Source organism: Acinonyx jubatus, chromosome D1, assembly GCF_027475565.1.
Source record: "Acinonyx jubatus isolate Ajub_Pintada_27869175 chromosome D1, VMU_Ajub_asm_v1.0, whole genome shotgun sequence".
Classification (NCBI taxonomy): domain Eukaryota; kingdom Metazoa; phylum Chordata; class Mammalia; order Carnivora; family Felidae; genus Acinonyx; species Acinonyx jubatus.
The window spans coordinates 17,722,945-17,742,525 of NC_069390.1; the positions used below are offsets into that span (position 1 = coordinate 17,722,945).

Consider the following 19,581-nt stretch of genomic DNA (forward strand, 5'->3'; position numbering starts at 1 on the left):
GCGTATCTGCCAGTCATAGTGAATGGTGCAGGGAAGGGTAAAGGGCCAGCCAGTCAGGAGTGGCCGTTTTGGGGCATTGGAGGAACCTGCGGGGAAGAGGGCGAGTGCTCAAAGAACCGAGTTACTATGGATCTGCTGGCAGCAGCCACTGTGGCACCACAAACACTAGGCTGCCTCTGCAAGGAGCCAGCGCAAAGGAGTGCAGAGTTAAGATGAACAGACCAAGCGCCGAGGACACCGCGCGAGCCCTGGATCCAACCGTTCCTGAAGCCGTGCATGATCCTGGACTCTGCACTTTGCTAGGCCCATAAATTCCATTTTGGCCTAGTCCTGATTGACTTGAGCTTCTGTCTTACTGTGTTTAGTCCTTTCAAAAACCTAGTGAGTGCAGTTTTACTTTCCTTGTTTTCCAGATGGGAAACAGAGGCTCCGAGAGGGCCAGCGCCTTGATCAAGGCCGCACAGCAGCCGTCTGGAATCTATCCAAGTCAAAGCCCATGCGATTTCCACTACGCCCAGGTGGCAGTCCAGCATGGGGGTGACACCCTACAGTCAGGGGGTGGGGTATGGTCTTCCAGGGCAGGTAGTGAAGAGGCTTCCTGGGAGAGGTGGCCCTGGCAGGATAATCAGAACCTGATCCAACCGGAAACCGGCCTGTAGAAAGGCAGCAGAAGAAAGGATCCGCAGGTTACAAACCGGTGGCTCGTTCTTGTTTTCTGAGGTTTTTTTTTTTTTTTCTTAATTTGTATTTTTGTTCCAGTTGCCAGCTCTGAAGAAACGGAAGATCTCCTGTAAAAACACGATGTTCAGCTTTGCTGGAAAATCAGAAGGACTGGCAACAGCAGGCAGGTGGTTCCACATGGTGAGAATTTGCCGGAGCTGGGTGGTGGGGGCCCTGCTCCGATGGGCTCCAATGCCTACTCTCCACGGACCCAGCCGGCCGTGTTCCCTGCCCAGCCCGGCATCCGAGTTCATGGCCACGTGGCTGGGACCACAGTGCTGGGCGGACGCTGTCCTCTGAGAACCCAGACTCGGGTGAGATGGGGCGCAGGGGTGGGCTCTCACCAGCCGCCCAGGCTCTGTCCACTCGGGCTGCTCCCAAGTCCCCCGTTCCTGGTACCTGGCAGGGGCTCAACACACACTTGCAGAGTGGAAGAAGCAAACGAGCGCGTGTGAGCCACCCAGCAACCCCACTCCAAGAGGCAGCGTGGTCTGGAAGTCGGGACGTGAGCTCTGGGGTGAGACAGCTCGGCATGAACTATTACCCACCGCTCACAAGTGTATCATTGTGGGGGGTGGGGAGTTACGTTCCCTTCTGTGCCTTCAGCTACCCCTCCGGAAGATGGGAATAATAATAGTCAAACAGGGTTTCGTGAGCGAAGGGGTAAGCTGTCCGCAAATAACCATTAGCCTGACCTCTTCCACCGGTGGACAGACTTTCGACAAATTCCTTCCCCCGGTCCGGGCCCCAGTTCATCCAAGGTGGTTAGGTTTGACTTTGTCAGGACCTGTCAGCTCTGGTATTCTGTCACTAGGAAAAGTCAGCATTCGGGCGAACTCCTGGAGCTCATCACAAACAGGCCCCCGGCGCCACCGGGGGCTCTCTGTTAACCACCTCTCTGCTGAGGTCCAAACAGACCTTCGATGGCCGTCACGGCAAGGTCACTCAACACCAAATTCCTTTCCATTCAGCCCCAGCTCCAGCTCCGGGACCAGCTGGGGCTCCTTTACTCCAAGTCATGATACCCCGAAGGTACAGGGACACGGCTGGAAGGAGCGAGCCCTCGGGGGCCCCTGGTGGGGTCCCCAGGGGTCCGGTCCTCACCCCTGCAAGCACGCAAGCAGAGGTCTCACCACAGGCGCTGCACTGCGGCTGGCGCTGGGGCATCCAGCTGGCAGAGCTGTTTCCATTTCTCTCACACGCCCCCGGATGGGAAATGATTCATGAAAACCAAGAAGGTAAAATTAGCCCAAAGGCTGCCGAGTAATTTATGCAGCCAACAGGGCCAGGAGGGAGGGAAGGCCCACGCTGCCAGCTCAGTGTGGCCTCCCAGGGGCTGGCAGAGGCCAGCCTGGCCATCAGGAGCCTCTGTCTCTGGGGTCTTCTCTTTCTGGACTCAGCCTCCAGGGCTGTTGGCAGGCCTTCCGGAACCATCGCTGACCCCCGCCTCACCACACTCCACAGACCCACATGGCTGCCGCTGGGGACCTGCTAAGTGCCGGGGGCCTGCTGGGGAGAAGTTCAAGCATTTCATCCTGTCAACCCCAAGCCTTCCCAGGTGAGGAATGAATGTGCTGAGAGCTCAGGTAGGTGGCCAAAGGTCCGGGGCGAAGCCAGAATTCCAACCCCGATCTCATGAACTCCAAAAGCTGCACTTTCCCCCCACCGAGCTGGCTGTTGCCCGCCCAACTTGGAGTTCTCAGGGTGGCCCGAGGGCAGTGGACCCAGCAGGGATTCCCTGGCAAGTCCTACCACATGCTCTTCACCGTCTCACGACTAGTCAATACCAGAACCAAGCCCCGCTGTCCCTGCGTGGCAAGGTGGAGGGTCCCCAATATCCTAGTGTCTCAAAAAGGGGTTGAGAAAATGCGGCATAAAATCGTACCCCGTAATGGAGGAACAGAACAGCAGACAAAAGCGAGCCCCATGGTCTCCCTTTACAGGGCTGTGCGCCAAGGCCCAGAGAGGGGAAGGGACTTACTCAAGGCCACACAGCAAACCAGTGGCAGAGCTTAGGATGAAACTGCATCTCCCGAGTCCCACTGCAGGGAACCTGCTGTCAAAACTATTTACAAAGACAGCAAATCTGAGTGGGAGGGGGATTCCCTACCTGCAGGGGCACCGAGGCGGAAGTCACCCCGGAGACCTCCTGGGGCCCCCGATCTGGTTATGTTTGATATCCGCCCACACTTCTGGAACCTACAGGGAACATGTGAGCACCTGGAGAGGCTCCTCAGAAGGCAGAATCCTGCTCCAGACCTGTGGGAACCCGGGAGGGGTCACCTCGCCTCGGGAGCCTGGGGAAGAAACGGGCCTGGGAAATTGACAAGAAGACGTGTGTGTGTGTGTGTGTGTGTGTGTGTGCGTGCGTGCGTGCGCGCGCGTGCACACGAATCACCCAGCAGGCTGTGAGTGTTCGTTAGGAATGCAAGGGTCCCGCACGGACGCAGTCACAGTGCTCACCCTCAGCCCCTCTGGCCCCTGGCTTGGCCCAGAGGAAGCCCAAGGCCCGTCACAGGTGACACCCCACCACCACCCATGCAGCTGAGCCCCCCGGGGCAGGCAGCTGAGGGCCAGTGCAACAGCTCAGGGCAGCACCGCTCACTCCCAGGACACGGTTCAGAGCAGCTCAGCGGCACTGTCCCCCCTCAGAGGGACCAGAGCTGCCACGGCCCAAGCCCTGAGCTCGTCAGCACTTTCAAATATCAACATGCTAAGTGGGCCCTTCCCCTCGATGCTGGAAGAACGGCGGCTTGGTATTCACTTCACTGACATCCAGGAAGACTGAGTTGCTTGTCTAAAGCCTCAGTCATTCATGGAGTCATTCACTTGACACATTTTTACCAAGCACCTGCCATGCTGTACATCGGCACCACCAAGAGCCAGGCAGGTGTATTTTGCCCTGGGGGTCCTCCTGGCCACAAGAAGCATTGTGGTGGTTCGCACACAACCTCTGGAGCCACACCGCTGGGATTCAAATCCCAGGTTCACCCCCATATGACTCTGGGGAGTCACGTAACCTCTCTGGGCCTCGGTTTCCTCTGCCAGTGGACGATAATAATGGTATCTACCCCATGGGGCTGGTCTGAAGATTGAGTGAAATGTTACAGGTCGACACGTGGAACAGCACCAGGCACATAGTAAGTGCTCAATAAATGCGAAGTCATTCATGACCCAGGACCCAAGCCCACATCAGCCACGCTCGTAATTCAGAGCTAGGCCAGCTCAGTGCCTTTGGTGTGACCCAAAAGCGTGACTGGTAAGGGTTCTACAGCTAGAATCAGGAGGTGGGGTTGGAGTTTCCCCTCTGCCAGCTGCCAGCTCAGAGCAGCCCCCGGGCCTCTCCGAGCCTTGCTTTCTCCGGTCTTAAAATGGGCCCGATGATGGCTGTTCTCCTGCTTCCCCTAGCAGGAGCACCCAACGTCCCGAGGGTTGCTGTGGCCCCCTGCCCACACCACACAGGACAGGCTCAGAGAGCAAGCCCCCGCCCCAGCGGGACAGATGGCCACAGCTGACGCAGCCACACTCTGTCCCCCTGCACCTCTAGCGACGGAGAGGGTTTGTGCCTGGTGCTGGGGAAGGGCCGGGCCCCGGGCCAGCTACGGTGCTTCTCGCTTCTTAGGAAATAATCCCAACCCTCTGTGCTCACTGACCGCACATGCCACTGACCGAAGGGGAAGAGGTCAAGCAGGCCTGCCCAGCTAGGCACCTTCTGCCAAGACTGTCACATTGGGTGGCCTCACGAAAAAGAACTGAACAAGAAGCCAGACAGCCTGGGTATAGTCTCAACTCCAGCGGCGGCTACCTGTGCGGCTTTGGGAAAGTCACTTAACCTCTCTGAGCCTCGGTGTCTGCATCCGTGAAATGGCCTTGGCCGGGCCACCCGTTTCACGGGTGGCTGTGACGAGCTGATTAGATGATGGCATCGGAGGTGGTTTAGACCTTGAAGGCTGGGGAGGAGGTGAGGAAAAAGCAAACGCGCCATATTTCCAGCGCTAAGTATAAATCACCTGCAGAGATTTGCCCTGGGAGCTGAAAGGCAGACCCATGCCTGGGCCAGCCAGTGTGGCCCAGAGGGGCCCCAGGGCTCTCCGGGGAGAGGCTGGCCCCAAGCTGCCTTCTTCTCCTGCCCACCCTGCAGGCTAAGGGAGATCAAATCCCCGGCCACAACGGGCCCCATTGAGAGCCGGTAAATCTGCCCGAGGTGTGGGGTTACGTTACCAGGCTCCCGGCCACCACCACTGAGCGAAGGGTCAGGCTGACCTCCTTCCCTCCCCGTAGGCCCCGGTCCAGGACCTGCAGGGCCAAGCTGGGAAGAAATCCAATTACCCGCTGCATTCCCAGGCAGCAGCCTCCTCTGGGAAATCAGCGAGTGGACAGGGGGATGAGACCTTTGCAAAGGCTGGAGTCATCCCAGGCTGCCCACCGGGAGCACAGGCCCCCGTCCGCAGGGGTGAGGAACGCAGCTATACAGGCGAGACCTCGGGATAGAGCACTGTTGGGATTTTGCTGGGTGCCTGACACAACACTTTGCGTTTTACCTGTGTTCGCCTCTTTGTCCTCACAGAAGCCCCGTGACGCAGATGCAATTGTCACCTCTATTTTACAGAGGCTGGAACTGAGGCACAGAGAGGTGAAGGAGATTTCCCAGAACCACCAAGATTTGAAGGCCACCAAGAGCCCACTTGCCACAACAGCCACCCAAGAGACGGGTCACTCAAAAACGCGTCCTTTGAGTAAGGGTAGAAAAACCCAAGTGTGAAGGAGAAAAGTGTCCAGGGCCCGTGGCTACCGTCGGCAGCTCTCTGGGGACTTGGCAGGGGACAGGAGAGCAGCCCTTTCCCCAGGCTCTAAAGAAGAGACACGGGAATAGTTTGGGAACTACAGGGTGACATTTGGTTCTGTGCAAAGTCTCAGTGGACAGACTTTAAATATCGTGCAATAAGCATTTAAAAAATGCAACAGGCGGGGCGCCTGGGTGGCTCAGTCGGTTAAGCGGCCGACTTCGGCTCGGGTCATGATCTCGCGTCCGTGAGTTCGAGCCCCGCGCCAGGCTCTGTGCTGACAGCTCGGAACCTGGAACCTGCTTCCGATTCTGTGTCTCCCTCTCTCTGACCCTCCCCTGTTCATGCTCTGTCTCTCCCTGTCTCAAAAATAAATAAAACGTTAAAAAAAATTTTTTAAAAATGCAACAGGCTCCCGTACCCAGCAGTATAGCTACTCTAGAGGTAAGCCCAGGAAGGCAGAAGAATAAAATCAGAATTAACCTAAATGCCTTTCATTAAGAGAATGTAGGAAGAGAGAAGGAAGAGAGGAAGGAAGGAAGGAAGAAAGGGAGGGAGGGAGGAAAAAACAATTACAGTAGTTTACTATGCAAAACCATGACTAGATTTCCTAGATCCAATGTTAAGTGAGAAAAGCATTGACCGAATGATCCGTAACCATTTGTTTGAACACACACACACACACACACACACACACACACGTACCCATTACAATGGCACATATTCCTACAGGTTCTGTGTGTCAATGCATAGAAAAATATCCAGAAGGCTATATGCCAAAGTACTAACAGTGATGATTAACCCTGCAGAGGAGGCTGGAATGTTGTGGTTATCCAGGAAGAGAATACTTAGCTGTTTAAATAATATTTGACGTTTTTGCAACGAAAAGGTACATTTGTATATTCCATACACGATTAAAACTTAGTAAAACAATATAAGAAAAGACACGGTGGGCTGCCTGGGGAACCAGTAAACTCCCTGTCCCTGGCAGTATGAAAGCATCCACACTGGGGTGGAGGGATTCGAAAAACCGTGAAGAAAACAAGGGTAGGTGGGTTAGCTGGCCCTTCGGAACCTCAGAGCCTTATCAGGGCAGTAGGAGCAAAGCCCTTATTCTTCCTGCACCAAGAGTGGCTTTCAGGAAGCACAGAGCATCGGACACTAGAGGAGGGAGAGGCCGTGGACCCTCACTGTGACTTGGGCAGAGACGCACAGGCCAGTCTCTCCACCCCCCTTCCCTCCCAGGGACTCCTAGCTCTAGGCTCTCAGTCCCAGCAGCCCCCAGCCACCGGCCAGCATGCCTAGTGTTAGCCTCAGACTCCCAGCGTAGGGGCTGTGTCTCTGCGAGGACCTCACGCTGGGGACAAGAATTCAGGACAGAAGGAGGAGAAGAAATGCTCATAAAGCTGACTGCCCCTGTGACACCGAGCCCAAGCCATGGCCATGGCCGTGGCCGCATGGTGAGCCCTAATCCACAACAGGCTGAGCCCCAGCCCCAGCCAGCCTCTGACCCCCGACAATATAAAAAGCAAAGGTCAATGAAGCTCTTACCTCACCTGGCAAGACAGCAATGAGATCGAGACAAGAGCCAAGAGACATGGGTCTGAGTCCCAGCACCTGCCCTTGACTTCTCCTAAGAGACCCTGACAAAGTCACTGAGCCCCATGGCACCTCAACCCTCTCCTCTGCACAATGGGCGGAGGGTGGCTAACTCCCAAGCCGGCTGCGTAGCTCAAATGAGACATCGTCCACATAGTCTCTTTGTGGGCTCCCACAAAACGTACGGCCCCATCCAGGCCACGGATACAGGGCACTGAGGAACGAAGGTGGCCACGACAGAGCTCCAAAAGCAGTTAGACTTGCTGCAAATCTGAAGCCCAGAGGCAGCCAGAAAGGGGCCCGTTTGTGGCCCCAGGCAGGGACCAGGAAGGAACACACAGAAGGATCCTCCAGGCGGACAGAGACAAGGACGCGCGAGGAGACAGGAGTAAGTCTGAAAGAGCAGAGGAGCCTTTCTTGGCCACTGTCCTGGGCCAAGGGCCAGGGTGCTCAGAGAGGGCAGGGAGCCACTGGCAGGTGCCAAGGAAGAGTGCGGTTTCTACCTGAAACTGGGGGAGGGGACTCCAGGAGCCAGGCCAGTGAGTCCTTGCCTCACCGGTAGCCAGGGAACTGGGGCAGAGGCAGGTGACAGATCCGCAAAAGGAAACCAAAGGAGGAAGAGCAAAGCTCAGTCACAGAGCAGCCATGACCGGCTGCAGTGGGCCAAAGGGCCGGACTTGCGCTTGGGCCCGGGGCATAGCCTTGGAGGATCTGATCCGGGAGAGGGGCTACTGAGAAGCAAGGAGGTCCCACCTGGTGCTCACAGTGAAAAGCGCCAGCTCTGGGCAAGGCTGGCAGCAGCATGAAGCCTGAGGGAGGGCTGCCCAGAGCCTCCCTCTGCCACCCCAGGGGGACCCTAGGGCCGTGGCAAGTATTGAGTCCAGTGTGGGACCAGCCCAAGGCAGAGAGAGCCACAGAGGTCCAAGGACTCAGGCCTTAAGCCTCCAGATACAACCAAAGCCACTGTCAAAACCAGAGCCCCTCAGGGACTCCTGGTCCTACAGCCAGCACCTAGGCAGGCTGCAAATCCCCGCACCCCCCCTTCCCCGGCCCCATCCCACAGGATCCGGGGCAGCTGGACTCCCCGCTAAATGGCAGCCAGACAGTCCTGCCTGCCGCTGGCTTGGGGGCCCAGCCTACAGGGAGCTGCAGGGAGGGAGCAGGAGGCTGGGCCTCTCTGAACGGGGGGCCCCAGAAGAGGGTGTAGGTGGGGCGGGCAGGAGAGGGGCCTCCCACAGCTCTCTCTCCTCCCCACAGGCCAGCCTTCTCCCCGGACCTGTGGCCACACACAGGCCCGGGCACACCACGGGCTGTTCCCAGCAGCCCCCAGACAGGGCGGGCTGGCTCCTCTCCTCCCCAGGCTGAGACCACCGCAGTGACACTCACCTGGCTAGCCCCGGATGGGACACCCACCGTCCGTCATCGCCTCAACCAAGAGTTCACTCCTCAAGCCACACCCGCAGGCCTCAGCCCTGACCCAGCAGAGGGTGGGTGTGGGAAGCCACTTCAGGCGGCTGTCCACTGTTCACCTCCTGTTCGGACCCCACGCCATCGCGCCCAGTGCCTGGTCAACCCCCCACCTCAGCCTCAGACCTCAGCCTTCCCTCCTCCTGCCCACATTCCCTGGCATGGCTCTGGACTCCTTGGGGGCGGCCGGGACACCCCCTTTGACAGTTCATAGCACGGGTAGCATCAGGCAGCGGGGACACGAAGGCTCCACCATGGCCAGCCAACCATGACAGGTGCCAACCCACTGACCAGAACAGCCTGGGAAGGCCTGCTGCTCACACCTGAGGATTGATTGCCTGCCCGTCCAGCCAGAAGGGACCCAGGGGCCACCAGGCACCAGCAGAATCATGGGGCTGGCTGCCTCAACTGGGACAAGGATAGGCCGGCTCACCAACAACTTACCCCACTGGGCACCAAGAAACTGCCTTCCTGGAGGCTGAAGACCGAAAGGAAACACCACTTGGATGGCCCCTTCGGTCGTTTAAAGCACCTCCTAAGCTGTGACTTTATCTCCCACCTCAGGACCTCCGCCTCCAGAATAGTCTTCAAGTCCTGACTCAGCCTGGCATCCAGGGCCCTCCCGGTCGGGCTCCCAGAACTATCTCCTCTACCTTTTCGCAAACACCCAAGACCACTTCCCTGAACCACCCGATCCTCAGGTCGTCTGCCTTTGCACATACTGTTCCCAGGGCCCGAACTTTCCTGCCTTCTTTCTCCACCTGGCAAACTTCTACTCTCCCTTCGAGGTCCAGCTCTATGTCTCTTCTTCCAGGAAGCCTAACGGGCTCTCCCTCTCCCACCCCTCCCCTCCCCGCCACATCCCTGAGCAAGTAGGGCACTTCCCACTTTCAATCACAGTTACGATCTGGGCCAGAGCTCCTCACGCTATTTGTGAAAGAGATTTTTTTTTTTTTTTTTAAGTTTTCCAATCTGTTGCCAACTGATGCTTTTGTAAGTTACAATAAAGAATGACACAGCAATGTCAAGTTGCAGTAGGAGTTTTTCATCACTTACTCTCAATGTTGTACCTACCTCGCTGCACACCAGTAACACACAGCCCAGAGATGGGGAGAGGTCTAGCAGACCACCCTCTCTTTGGGTTCGGGGCCCATCGAATCATGTGTTTATGTTTGGTCCTCCAGAGCCCAAGGGGCACTCCCCGATCTGCTGTCCCAAATATTGGCCGGGAAGGGCCCAACAACCCTGTAACATGGGCAGCACCCGTGCTATGCGGCCCCATTTCTCAGACGAGCACACAGAGGCACAGAGAGGATGAGCGGCCTGGCCAACGCTGTACTTTCTCAGGACTACCCAGCATCACAGGGGCAGGTGCTTGGGCCCAGGAACTTTTCCAGCCGACCCTCCTTCCCAGCACAGCCGCCAAGAGCTGTTCCCGTGGAGTAACAGCGACGCAGCCCCACGCAGTAGAGAAGAGCTCAGCCTCTGGAATCAGACAGACCTGGGTTCAAGTCCTAGCTCTGCCTTTCACAGCTGTGTGGCCTTGGGTAAGTCACTTCACGTCTCGGGGCCTCACTTTCTTCTCTGTTAGTGGCGGCGAATAACACCGGCATGATCAGGCGGCACACTGCTTCAGGAAGGGCCCGGCCACACTTACAGGCTTCGTTCAAGTTTGGCTATTGCTGGTGTTTACAGAGGCCCCGGGATCACCCAGCCTGAAACTTGGCCCTGGCTCCTCCCTTTCTGCGTTTCCTCCACCCAAGACCCCAGGTCCTTTCTGGGGGGTAAATTCTTCCCCTGGATGCTAAGTTGGCGGATTTCCTTTGAAGATTTCACCCCTCTGGCCTCCCCTCCCGCAGTCTAAGGACCCTGCCCCCGTCCCTGGGACACCTTGAGCCTCTGACCTCTTCACCTCCTCTCTAAACACGAGCCACTCTGGCTGCTCTGGCCTTTTCTCTAGGGTGCAGCTGTCTCGGGAGGTGCCTTGCACCACCCTGGGAAAATGCTGCCCTGGTGGGTTGGGGCAATGAATGGCCCGGCTGCGGAGAGGTCGCGGACGGGGTCCCAGCTTGCAAATGCCTCCCCCCACCTCCCCCTGCCTCCTCCCACCTCCCCCTACCTCCGCCCACCAGAGCCCAACTTCCCCGTACCTTGGGCCATGACAATGCTGAGTCCACCTGGGCCGGGTCCCAGTCAGCTGCCCTCACGAGAGGCTCACTCCCTGCTGGGGGGGAGGGTCCAGTGGGCCACTCCCCATGCCCCTCAGCCGCCCCAGAGCCTCCCAGGCCGTCCATCTCTATCCCCCGAGCATCGGGCAGCAGGATCCCTTCCCAGTCTTCACCCCTTTCCCTTGGGGAAAGTGACAGATAGTGGGAGAAGCCACTCTGGGAAAGCTGACACTGTGGGGGTGGTTCCATATTTACTTGCTTGGTGACGTCCATAGCAGCCCAGCTCAGTGCCCAGGTCAAGCTGCTCATCTCCTCTCCTGGTCCCACTCGGGCCCCCAACCCCGCCATTAGCCCAGGAGAAGCCCCGTTGGCCCTCCCCACCCCAGCTCCTTCGCGGACGCACATTCCCGGGGGCCGCTGCCCCCCCCCCCCCCCCCGTCCCCTCAGGAAGGGGTGAGCCGCTGCCACAGCAGGTAGTCAAGCAGGACCCGAAAGCCTCTCCTTCGGGAGAGCAGGGCGCAGAGACTGGGCCAAAGGCCCATCCTGCTCTGATGACGGCAGGATGGTGGGTGCCCAGGAAGGGGTGCCAGATTTGGGGTTGAGTTTGGTCGCTCCCTAAACAGTGTGAGCCCCAGCGCACCGCTCTCCCGCTATGAGGCTCTATTTTCTCAGCTCCCAAATGGGGGTCACGAGAGCTGGAGTATTGACAAGGGATCTCGAAGAAGGCAAAGTTGGGAAGCGTCCCTGCTGGCCTTACGGGTCGGGTTGGGTAGGTTAGAGAGAAGGGTGGAGGAGAAAGCCCTAGAAGCCACTGAAGGCTCCAGAGGCCCAGGTGTGCCTTTGCACACAGGGTCCCTACCCCTCGGCACCCACCCAGGATCTGAGGTCGATACCGGGGAGCAGGACAGCCAGCAGCCCTTCTGTCCTCCTCCCTTTGCCCCTCGCCCAGCGTCATTTCTTCGTGGAGGTTCTTGGCCTGTCCAGATATGCCTGCGAGTTCTCACTCATGAGGTTCCCAGGTGGGGAGAGGGTCCTGAAACCAGCTGTGTAAACCAAGAGCTTATAAATAAAGCCCACATTTAAAGCACCCAGGAGACCTGCAGGGAATTATTATGTAACACAGGCAGGTGACCCCTGAGGCTTCCTTTATAAATGTGGGTTTCCTGAGGTAATTGGAAAGATTAGATTATAGCTGTGTGACCTGGAGAGAGTCACTTAACCCCCCTGAACTTGACTGAGCTTCCCCCATCCATAAATGGATGTAGAAGCAACCTCGTGGGGCATCATATGTGTTCCTCTTAAATTTGGTCACGAGAAAATGGAGGAAAAAGTTTTCTTCCAGAGAACGTAGCACAGGACTGATACCAATGTCTCCATTTAATTTTTTTTTTTTAAGTTTATTTATTTTTGAGACAGAGAGAGACAGAGCATGAGCGGGGGAGGGGCAGAGAGAGAGGGAGACACAGAATCCGAAGCAGGCTCCAGGCTCCGAGCTGTCAGCACAGAGCCCGACACGGGGCTCCAACTCACGAACTGTGAGATCACGACCTGAGCCGAAGTGGGACGCTCAACCGATGGAGCCACCCAGGCGCGCCACTAATGTCTCCGTTAACAGAAAGGGAAACTGAGGCCAAGACATGGCAGGCCTTGAACACAAGCCCATGGGTGGGATGGGGTGGGATGGGTGTCTGAAAACGTAGTCAGGTCAATTTTAAGCAGGAGGCCACCATGCCACGCTTAGTCTCTCATACCCAGGCCCTGCTGTCCCCAGCAAGGGGCACACGATTATTTCTGCACCCCAGGCATGCCTCCCTGCGGTCATGACCTCACACCCAAGGTGGCGACCCCCAAGCTGGCCTTATGCCACACACAGGTGCCCTGTGCTTCTTTTTCTAGAGCCTCCATGAGGCTGGCACTATCATCATCCCACTTTGCTGATGAGGAAACACAACCACAAGAACAGCAGCCCCTCACCCAGGTCTCCCTGGGGCAGAAGCAGGACTGAACCCGAGGCTCATGTCCCTTCCCGTGGCCCAGCACTGTGCCCCCGACCAGCTCCCCTGGCTCCCTCTCGGTGCCCCCCTCCCTGCCAGGAGGCCAGCCCAACTTGCTGGGTCCTAACTAGGGGTGTCCTAGCTACCCAGAAACAGAACTGTGCCCCAACCCACCCACTCCGAGCCCCAGTATGGAGGGTCAAGTCCCCGCCAGCCCACCTTCCACCTTGGGATGGCCACCCCCAGGCCCTCGTCCTTATCCCCGCTTGCCTCAATGACTGCCACAGCCTCCTAATTGGCCTCCCTGCCTCCAACCTCACACCTAACCTGCTGCAGCAATCTGGGACCTGGATCTGATCTCCAGGTCGGCTGCCTCCTCCCTGCGGCCCCACAGACAGAAGGTAAACTCCTCAGCTCAGCAGCTGGGGCAAAGCATCGGGGGTTAGGGCGGGAGGGCTCGGGAGCCTGATGGCCTCGATGTGAATCCCCGCCAGGAGACCTTGGGCAAGCTACTCCACCTCTCGGAGCCTGGGTTTTCCATTTCCCCTAAAGAATGGGAAGATAATCGTACCAATATCAGGGTGCTGCTGGGAAGATTACGTGAGAAAATGCATGTAAAGCACTTTGCACAGAGTAAGTGCTCAATTCATTCCCTCATTTTACAGACATCTGAGGCCCTACTACGCGCTATGCACTGTTCATACAGCAAAGAGCAAAACTGACGAGAATCCCAGCTCTCTGGGAACTGGCATTAGAGTTACAAGATGGCCAAAACCAAGATAAGTAAGGCCCACACAGGGCTCGTTCCATGTGTTCCACACTAAGAAAAAAGGCCGGGATGTGGAGGGACCAGGGGGTAGGGAATTTAAGACAGGAAGGTGCCCATGAGAAAGTGCTATCTGAGCAAATCCTGCCGGAGGTGAAGGGGCTTGCCCTGGAGATAACAGATAGGAGTGCTCTAGGGAGCAGGAACAACCAATGCAAAGGCCCTGAGGCAGGATCGGGGCTGGTGTGTTACTCATATTATTATTACTATTATTCCCTTTCCAGCCTCATCTCCCTCCACCTCCTCCCTTATACATAGTTTCCAGCCAAGCGAACTACCGGAGCCCTTCTGTGGGCCCATGCCTTTGCAGAAGCCACACCCCATACTAGAATGCCTCTTTGCTGCCCAAATCCTCCTCGTCCTTCAAAACGCAGCTCAAAGCCTGCCTCCTCCTCAGGGAAGCTTTCCTTGACTTAGAATCCGTGCCTCGCACCCTTCTGCTAGACCCTGTAACTGCTTGGTGAATCGCTCACCTCTCGCACTGGCCTGTGAGGTCTGCAGGGGCCAAGACTGGGCTCCCACACCTCACCCCCCAGCCCAGCACGGTGCCTGGCACAGGGACGGCACAAGCGTCCCGACCACCTGATGAATGAAGGAAGGACTGAGGGATGCCCCGGGCCTCCCCTCTTCCAGAGCCTCAGCCAGAGCCATCAGCACGAGGGTGGCTGCACTGTGTGAACATTGGACTTTGCAGCGCAGATACAAATCTGCAATAGGAAACAGGCTTTTTAAAAATAACAGCACATTTTTCTTTTTTCTTCATTGTTTTTTTTCTTTCTGCGTGGCTTATTTTTCCGGTGCAGCCCCTGGGCCAGCTGCAGGCCCCACTCTGAGAACATGGGGCTCTGGGGCCTCCAAAGACTCTTAGGCCCCAGCAGGGGTGGAGATGCACCAGATGGTTCTAGACCAGCCTTGGGTACCAAGGCCACCAAGCAGCTCTGAGCCAGAAACCCGCTTGCACAAACCCCAATATTAGGTGGGTGTTTCCTCCTGGAAACTTACCCCCCAATAAGGGTTTTCTAACCCTGTGTGACGTTTCTAAAGGGGCTTCTCCTTGGGGGGGGGCTGGGGTTCTCTGCCTTCATTCTAAGAGGGCATCCCTAGGGAGGCGGCATCAGAATGCCAGGGTCCCAATCCAGGCCATGCTACCGTGTAACCTTGGATCCTTTACTTCACCTTTTGGGGCCTCAATTTACCCATCTGTGAAATGGAAATAACAGCATGCACCCTGTGGAGTTGTTTTCTGCATAGCGACGTGCTTAGGACCATACCTGGCACCCCGTGAGCCGTCAAAAAACATTTGCTGCCTTCATCGTCATTAACTCCGTCATCCCCGGTTCTCCTACTCTGTGGCCCCTTCGCTGAATCATATACTCTCTCGCTCAGCAGATCAGCAAGGGTTTGCAAACATCTCACCCTCTTGCCCTCCTGGAATCGCCTCTCAAACATCCCAGAAACACAGCCCTTCTGCGGCATGGACTCCTGTAAGTACGGGGAGCTTAGTTTCTGTACTCTACAGGCCGGTCATGGCTGACACCTCCTTCCGGCTGCACCCACCTGCCCTTACGCCTGGGAGACAGCGTTCACTCATCCTGTCCTTCACCTCCAGCATATAGTGAGCCTGCAGTCAGTGCTCAGGGATCCTTCAGAAGGTATCTATCGAGCAGCTCTTGCGGGCAGACACTGGAAATACAGAGGCGAGTGCACACACACACACACACGCGCGCGCGCACACACACACAAGCCAACCCAGGCACCGCCTCCCACAGAGCTCCCGGTGGTCTGACGAAAGGGGGAGACCACAACCAATAACCACACCCACAAATGTAAAAGTTGCTACCCGGCAATGCAGCAAAGGGGAGGTACACGGGGCCATGAGAGGTTGTAATGGGGGATTCGACCTAATCAGGGAGGGCTTTCCTGAAGAGGTGAGGAGGAAGCTGAAGGATGAGGAAGCCTAAGCAGGCGGAGTGCAATGCACAATATGAGGGGACGGAGGGGACAGGGCAGAGGGGACAATATGAGGCAAGTGTCATGTCAGGTGGAACACAGCAAATGGAGGGATGCAAAATGGTGTCCCCATAGGGTCTGGAGGGCAGCTAAAGGATTTCTATCTTTCTCCTAACAGCAGTGGGAGTCCCTGAAGGGGTTTTCAGGCAGGGATTGATGGCCTCAGATTTGTTTGTCAACAGGGTCGCCCTGGCTGCTAAGGATGAGCCTCCCCGAGTCTGCGTGTGTCTACTCATCTCTGCCTGGAGTGCTCCTCTAGTCCCCGTATCGGTCAGGTCAGGCCAGGTTATGCTGTAGGAACAAACACCCCCCCCAAATCTCAGTGGTTTAAGACAACAAAGGTCTTGGGGCTCCATCCCACATAGTGACACAAGCAAAAGCAAAAGCAGCCACCATCCCACCTACTGCTAGTTGCCACAGGCAAAGGGCACTCTGGACGGGCTTGTGCCAGCCACTCAACGCTTTGGCCCAATGCGACCTGCGTCACTTTAAGTTCACAACTCACTGGCCAGCCACACAGCCCCACCCAAACACGAGGGGGCCTAGACTCCGTCCTACCGTGTGCCCGGGTGAACTGGGAACTGTAGGGGACTGTAATGAGGACTACCAGACACCCTCCCACTCCATCTTGCCCTTTGCCAGCCTTAACTCATTCCTTAGATCTCAACCGTTCGTATTCCGGAGGAGGGCCAAGCACGCGCAGGAGAAAACAACACACGGAGCGCGGCGAGATCCAGGAGAGGGTAGGAGATGGGGCCAAGGAGAGGGCAGAGGCCAGATCACTCCAGGGCTTTCAGGTCGTGGTGACAATTTGGTTCTTTATCCCAGAAGCACCAACAAGGCTTTTCACTGTTTTAAGTGAGAAATGGGAGGCCTGATGTGATCTTTTTTGGAACAGATCTGACAGACTGCACCGTGGAGTCTGGCATGGGAGGAAGGTTGCAGGTGGGCACTTAGGAGGCTCTGAACGTTGTCCTGGGGAGAGACTAGGATGCTGGAGAGGAGGAGAGATGGAGAGAGGTGGATGGATACACTCTACAGGCTCAAGTTCTCTAGACCTAGGGAAGGATGTGGACTGGGATGAGGGAACCGAGACACCAACGTTTCTGCCTTAAGGACTGGCAAGAAGGTGGCAGCTTTGGCCAAGATCAGAGCCCTCGGGGAGGCTTAGGGAGCAGATTAAGGGACAGCCTTGGATACCATGCGCTGGTCATGACTGTGACATAGCCAAGAAGACAGGCCAAGGAGGCAGCTGAATAAACAAGTACGACTCCTGACTCGTAGTCCAGGGGTCTTTACTTCCTTCATACTCGCCAGTGACCTAGAACCGCGAAAACCTTGCCTCCCCACCCCCGTCCGGGCGAGGAAAGATTCAGGTGATAGAAGTCTTACTTGACCCCAAGGAGAATAAATTCATGAAACGCATCAGTCCAAGGGACCTAGAAGACAGAACCATAACTCGTGCCGGTAGAGTATATGAGGGACGGTTGTGATGGTGGATCAAGGGCTCCTGGGACAAGAGAGGGGAGCCCCTCATCCTTGAGAATGTCATTAGAGAAGAGAACGAGACCCTGCCCCAGCGGCTCCTTGGAGGCCCTGTCAGTTTGGAACTGCGTGGTTCTGGGTGGGGCCTGCCAGGTCATGCTGATATTCCCCGGGATAGCACGTTTAGCAGTAATCCCCGAGAGAGAGAACAACGCTTCTGAAATCAGGAGCGGGGCGTAGACGAGGCATCTTATCCCTATGGGCTTTAATCTCACAACTGCCTTGCCAGACAGGCTCTGTTGGCCCCATTTTAGGGATGGACAAGCAGGGTTCAGAGAGGCCAAAGGTAACTGTGCCAAATTCAAAGTCACGCGAGTTACGCGGCGGAGGGGGAAGGACTCCAACAGAGAAACCCCTTGTCATTAAACTCAAGCAGCCGCCTCGGGCTCTTCCCAGAAGGTGTTCAGACTTGTGCCCACACAGCACCCTGCGTGCACCTCCCAGAGAGCTGGTGGGTGAAGACCATGCCCCGCTTGGCCAGTTTCCTGGCCACGCACCCCACACTCCCAATGCCTCTCAAGGGGTACTGTGGACAAAGGAAGCTTGAGTGCCACAGGCATCAAGCTCCACGGAAAATTCGTTCGCCCCAGCCCAGACAAAAACCCCTAAGTTTATAGGGTTTCCAGCCATCAAGAGCAATCTCTCATTATTGCCTCCTGTCCCCGCGCACAAAGGGCTGGGCGTGCTTCCTTTCAGCCACTCTAAATTATATACCACGGCCTTTCTCCACATGAAGCAAACGTCTAAGAAGAGAGATTTAACATTTTTCTCTCCTAAGTCCCGGCCCATCCCGGGGGTCAAGCCTCTATTGCCCAACCCAGTTCAAGACAGAAGCAACTTTTCAACCTGCGTCGCCCAGCGTTCAAGAAATGTGCATTCCCCTTGCAGCGACTTGCCTAGGGCGTGCTGGCCTTGACCGGAGAAAGGTCATCGGCCGCTAAGTTTCTGCAGTTTCCGCGTGTGCGAGCACCTTGGGGACTGCGAGTGGGGGGATGGAGGAGGCTACACTCCAGAGAGATTTCCCGAAGAGTCTACACCGCAACCAAGATTTCAAACGTATTAAAGAAACGGCCTCCGGCTCGGCCACATTTAGCGGGAAGTCGTGGGCTGCTTTGGAAGAGGCCCCACCGCCTCCCGAAGGGCCCGAGCCCCCCACATCTGCCCCAGGCGCCGAGCCGAAAGTGCCCCCCGAGAACTAGGCCAGCGGCCGCACCGAGCCCTCCAGCATTCCCCGCCCCGCCCCGCCCGTGTCACCGCGTTCTCATTCCGAACGCTCGGCCCGGGCGGCCGCTCCCATTGGTCGGCGGCCACGTCCGTCAGCGGGCGGAACGTCGGCGCAGAGAAAAGGCTACATTGTAACAAGGCGAGCGAGCGAGGAGCGAGCGGGGAGGAAGGAGGCGGAGGGGCGGCCCCCGAATCCCGCAGCAGCAGCGGCGGCGGCGGCGGCGGCGGCGGCGGCAGCTACCTGCCGAGGGTTAACCCACCTCGGGGCCGGGACGAGCCGCCCCCCCCTCCGGCCCGCGCCCGCGCCGCCCGGGCCCCCCGCTCCTCCCGCGCGGGCCCCCGGCCGCCCGCGCCCCCCGCAGCCGCTCGCAGCCCCTGCACCGGCGGCCCCCGCGCTCGCTGGCAAACTGCCGAGCGCTTTCCGAAGCCATTTTCAATGGCCACATTGGCTACCGGGGCTGACTCACCTTCCCGGGAATGCTGCGGCAGCCGCGGGGCCCGGGCGGCGCGGGCGGCCCGGCGGGCGGCTCGGCGGAGGCGGCGCGGCCCCGGCTGGCGGCCCCCGCGGCGGGAGCGGCCGCGCTGCGGGCGCGCTGGTCCCCGGCGAGGCAAAGTTTCAGCGCCAGCCTCGGCGCGGCGGCGGCGGCGACTCGCTGCTGCTCTCCTCCCCTGCTTTGACCACCATCTTATTAGTACAGGAAATGACATGGAAAACGGAAGAAAGCGGCGTTTGGGGCAGACGCGGACCCCCCAATTCAGGGGCCGGAGCCGGGACTCACCAGCCGCGTCCCAACCCGGCCCCGGAGAAAAACTCCCGGGGCCCCTTCGGCCCCCGCCCCGCGCGCTGCTCGGAGGGGGGAACCCAGCTCCTCGAACCCAAAAGGAGAGGGCGAGTTTTATAACCCAGCCCGCGGAGAAATCGAGAAAAAAAAAAAAAGAAATGAAATGAAAAAAGAAAAGGTGAAGAGAACTTTCGAACTGGGACACTTTTTTTTTTTTTTTTGGTCGGAATTAAAAGTTCTAGAATTTTAAAAAGGCATTCAGTGGCGGGGGGGGGGGGGGTGTGCTCCCTAGCTCTCCTGGCCCCTTGGCTGCCCGTTTTGATCCAAATAGTCAGGGGGAATTAATGCGTTTATATTTTTAACCCATTCGAGGCCCCTCCGCGCGCAGCAGGCCCCCTCCTGGCCCCTTTTAACCCTTTGAATGCCCAGCAGTTTGGAGATACAAACTAAAGTCATAAAACA

General features: G+C 57.4%; 1 protein-coding gene and 1 long non-coding RNA gene across 3 annotated transcripts in view; one reads left to right on the forward strand and one right to left on the reverse strand.

Annotated features, from left to right (window-relative positions):
* PRDM11 (PR/SET domain 11) overlaps positions 1-19,187 on the reverse strand; it is an 88,920-nt gene extending 69,733 nt beyond the window's left edge. Inside the window, exon 1 of one of the 2 annotated variants that reach the window (XM_053203266.1) lies at positions 19,117-19,187. The gene's annotated coding sequence lies outside the window, so the exon portion shown is untranslated. Of the gene's footprint in view, positions 1-18,804; positions 18,937-19,116 lie in introns of those variants that run through there. The other variant, XM_053203264.1, reaches the window with a different exon arrangement.
* Positions 1,964-9,987, forward strand: LOC128311787 (uncharacterized). The gene is made up of 3 exons (XR_008290376.1): positions 1,964-2,306; positions 5,002-7,491; positions 8,361-9,987. It is a non-coding gene; the product is annotated as an uncharacterized LOC128311787 (long non-coding RNA).
* Positions 19,188-19,581: the final 394 nt, after the last annotated feature.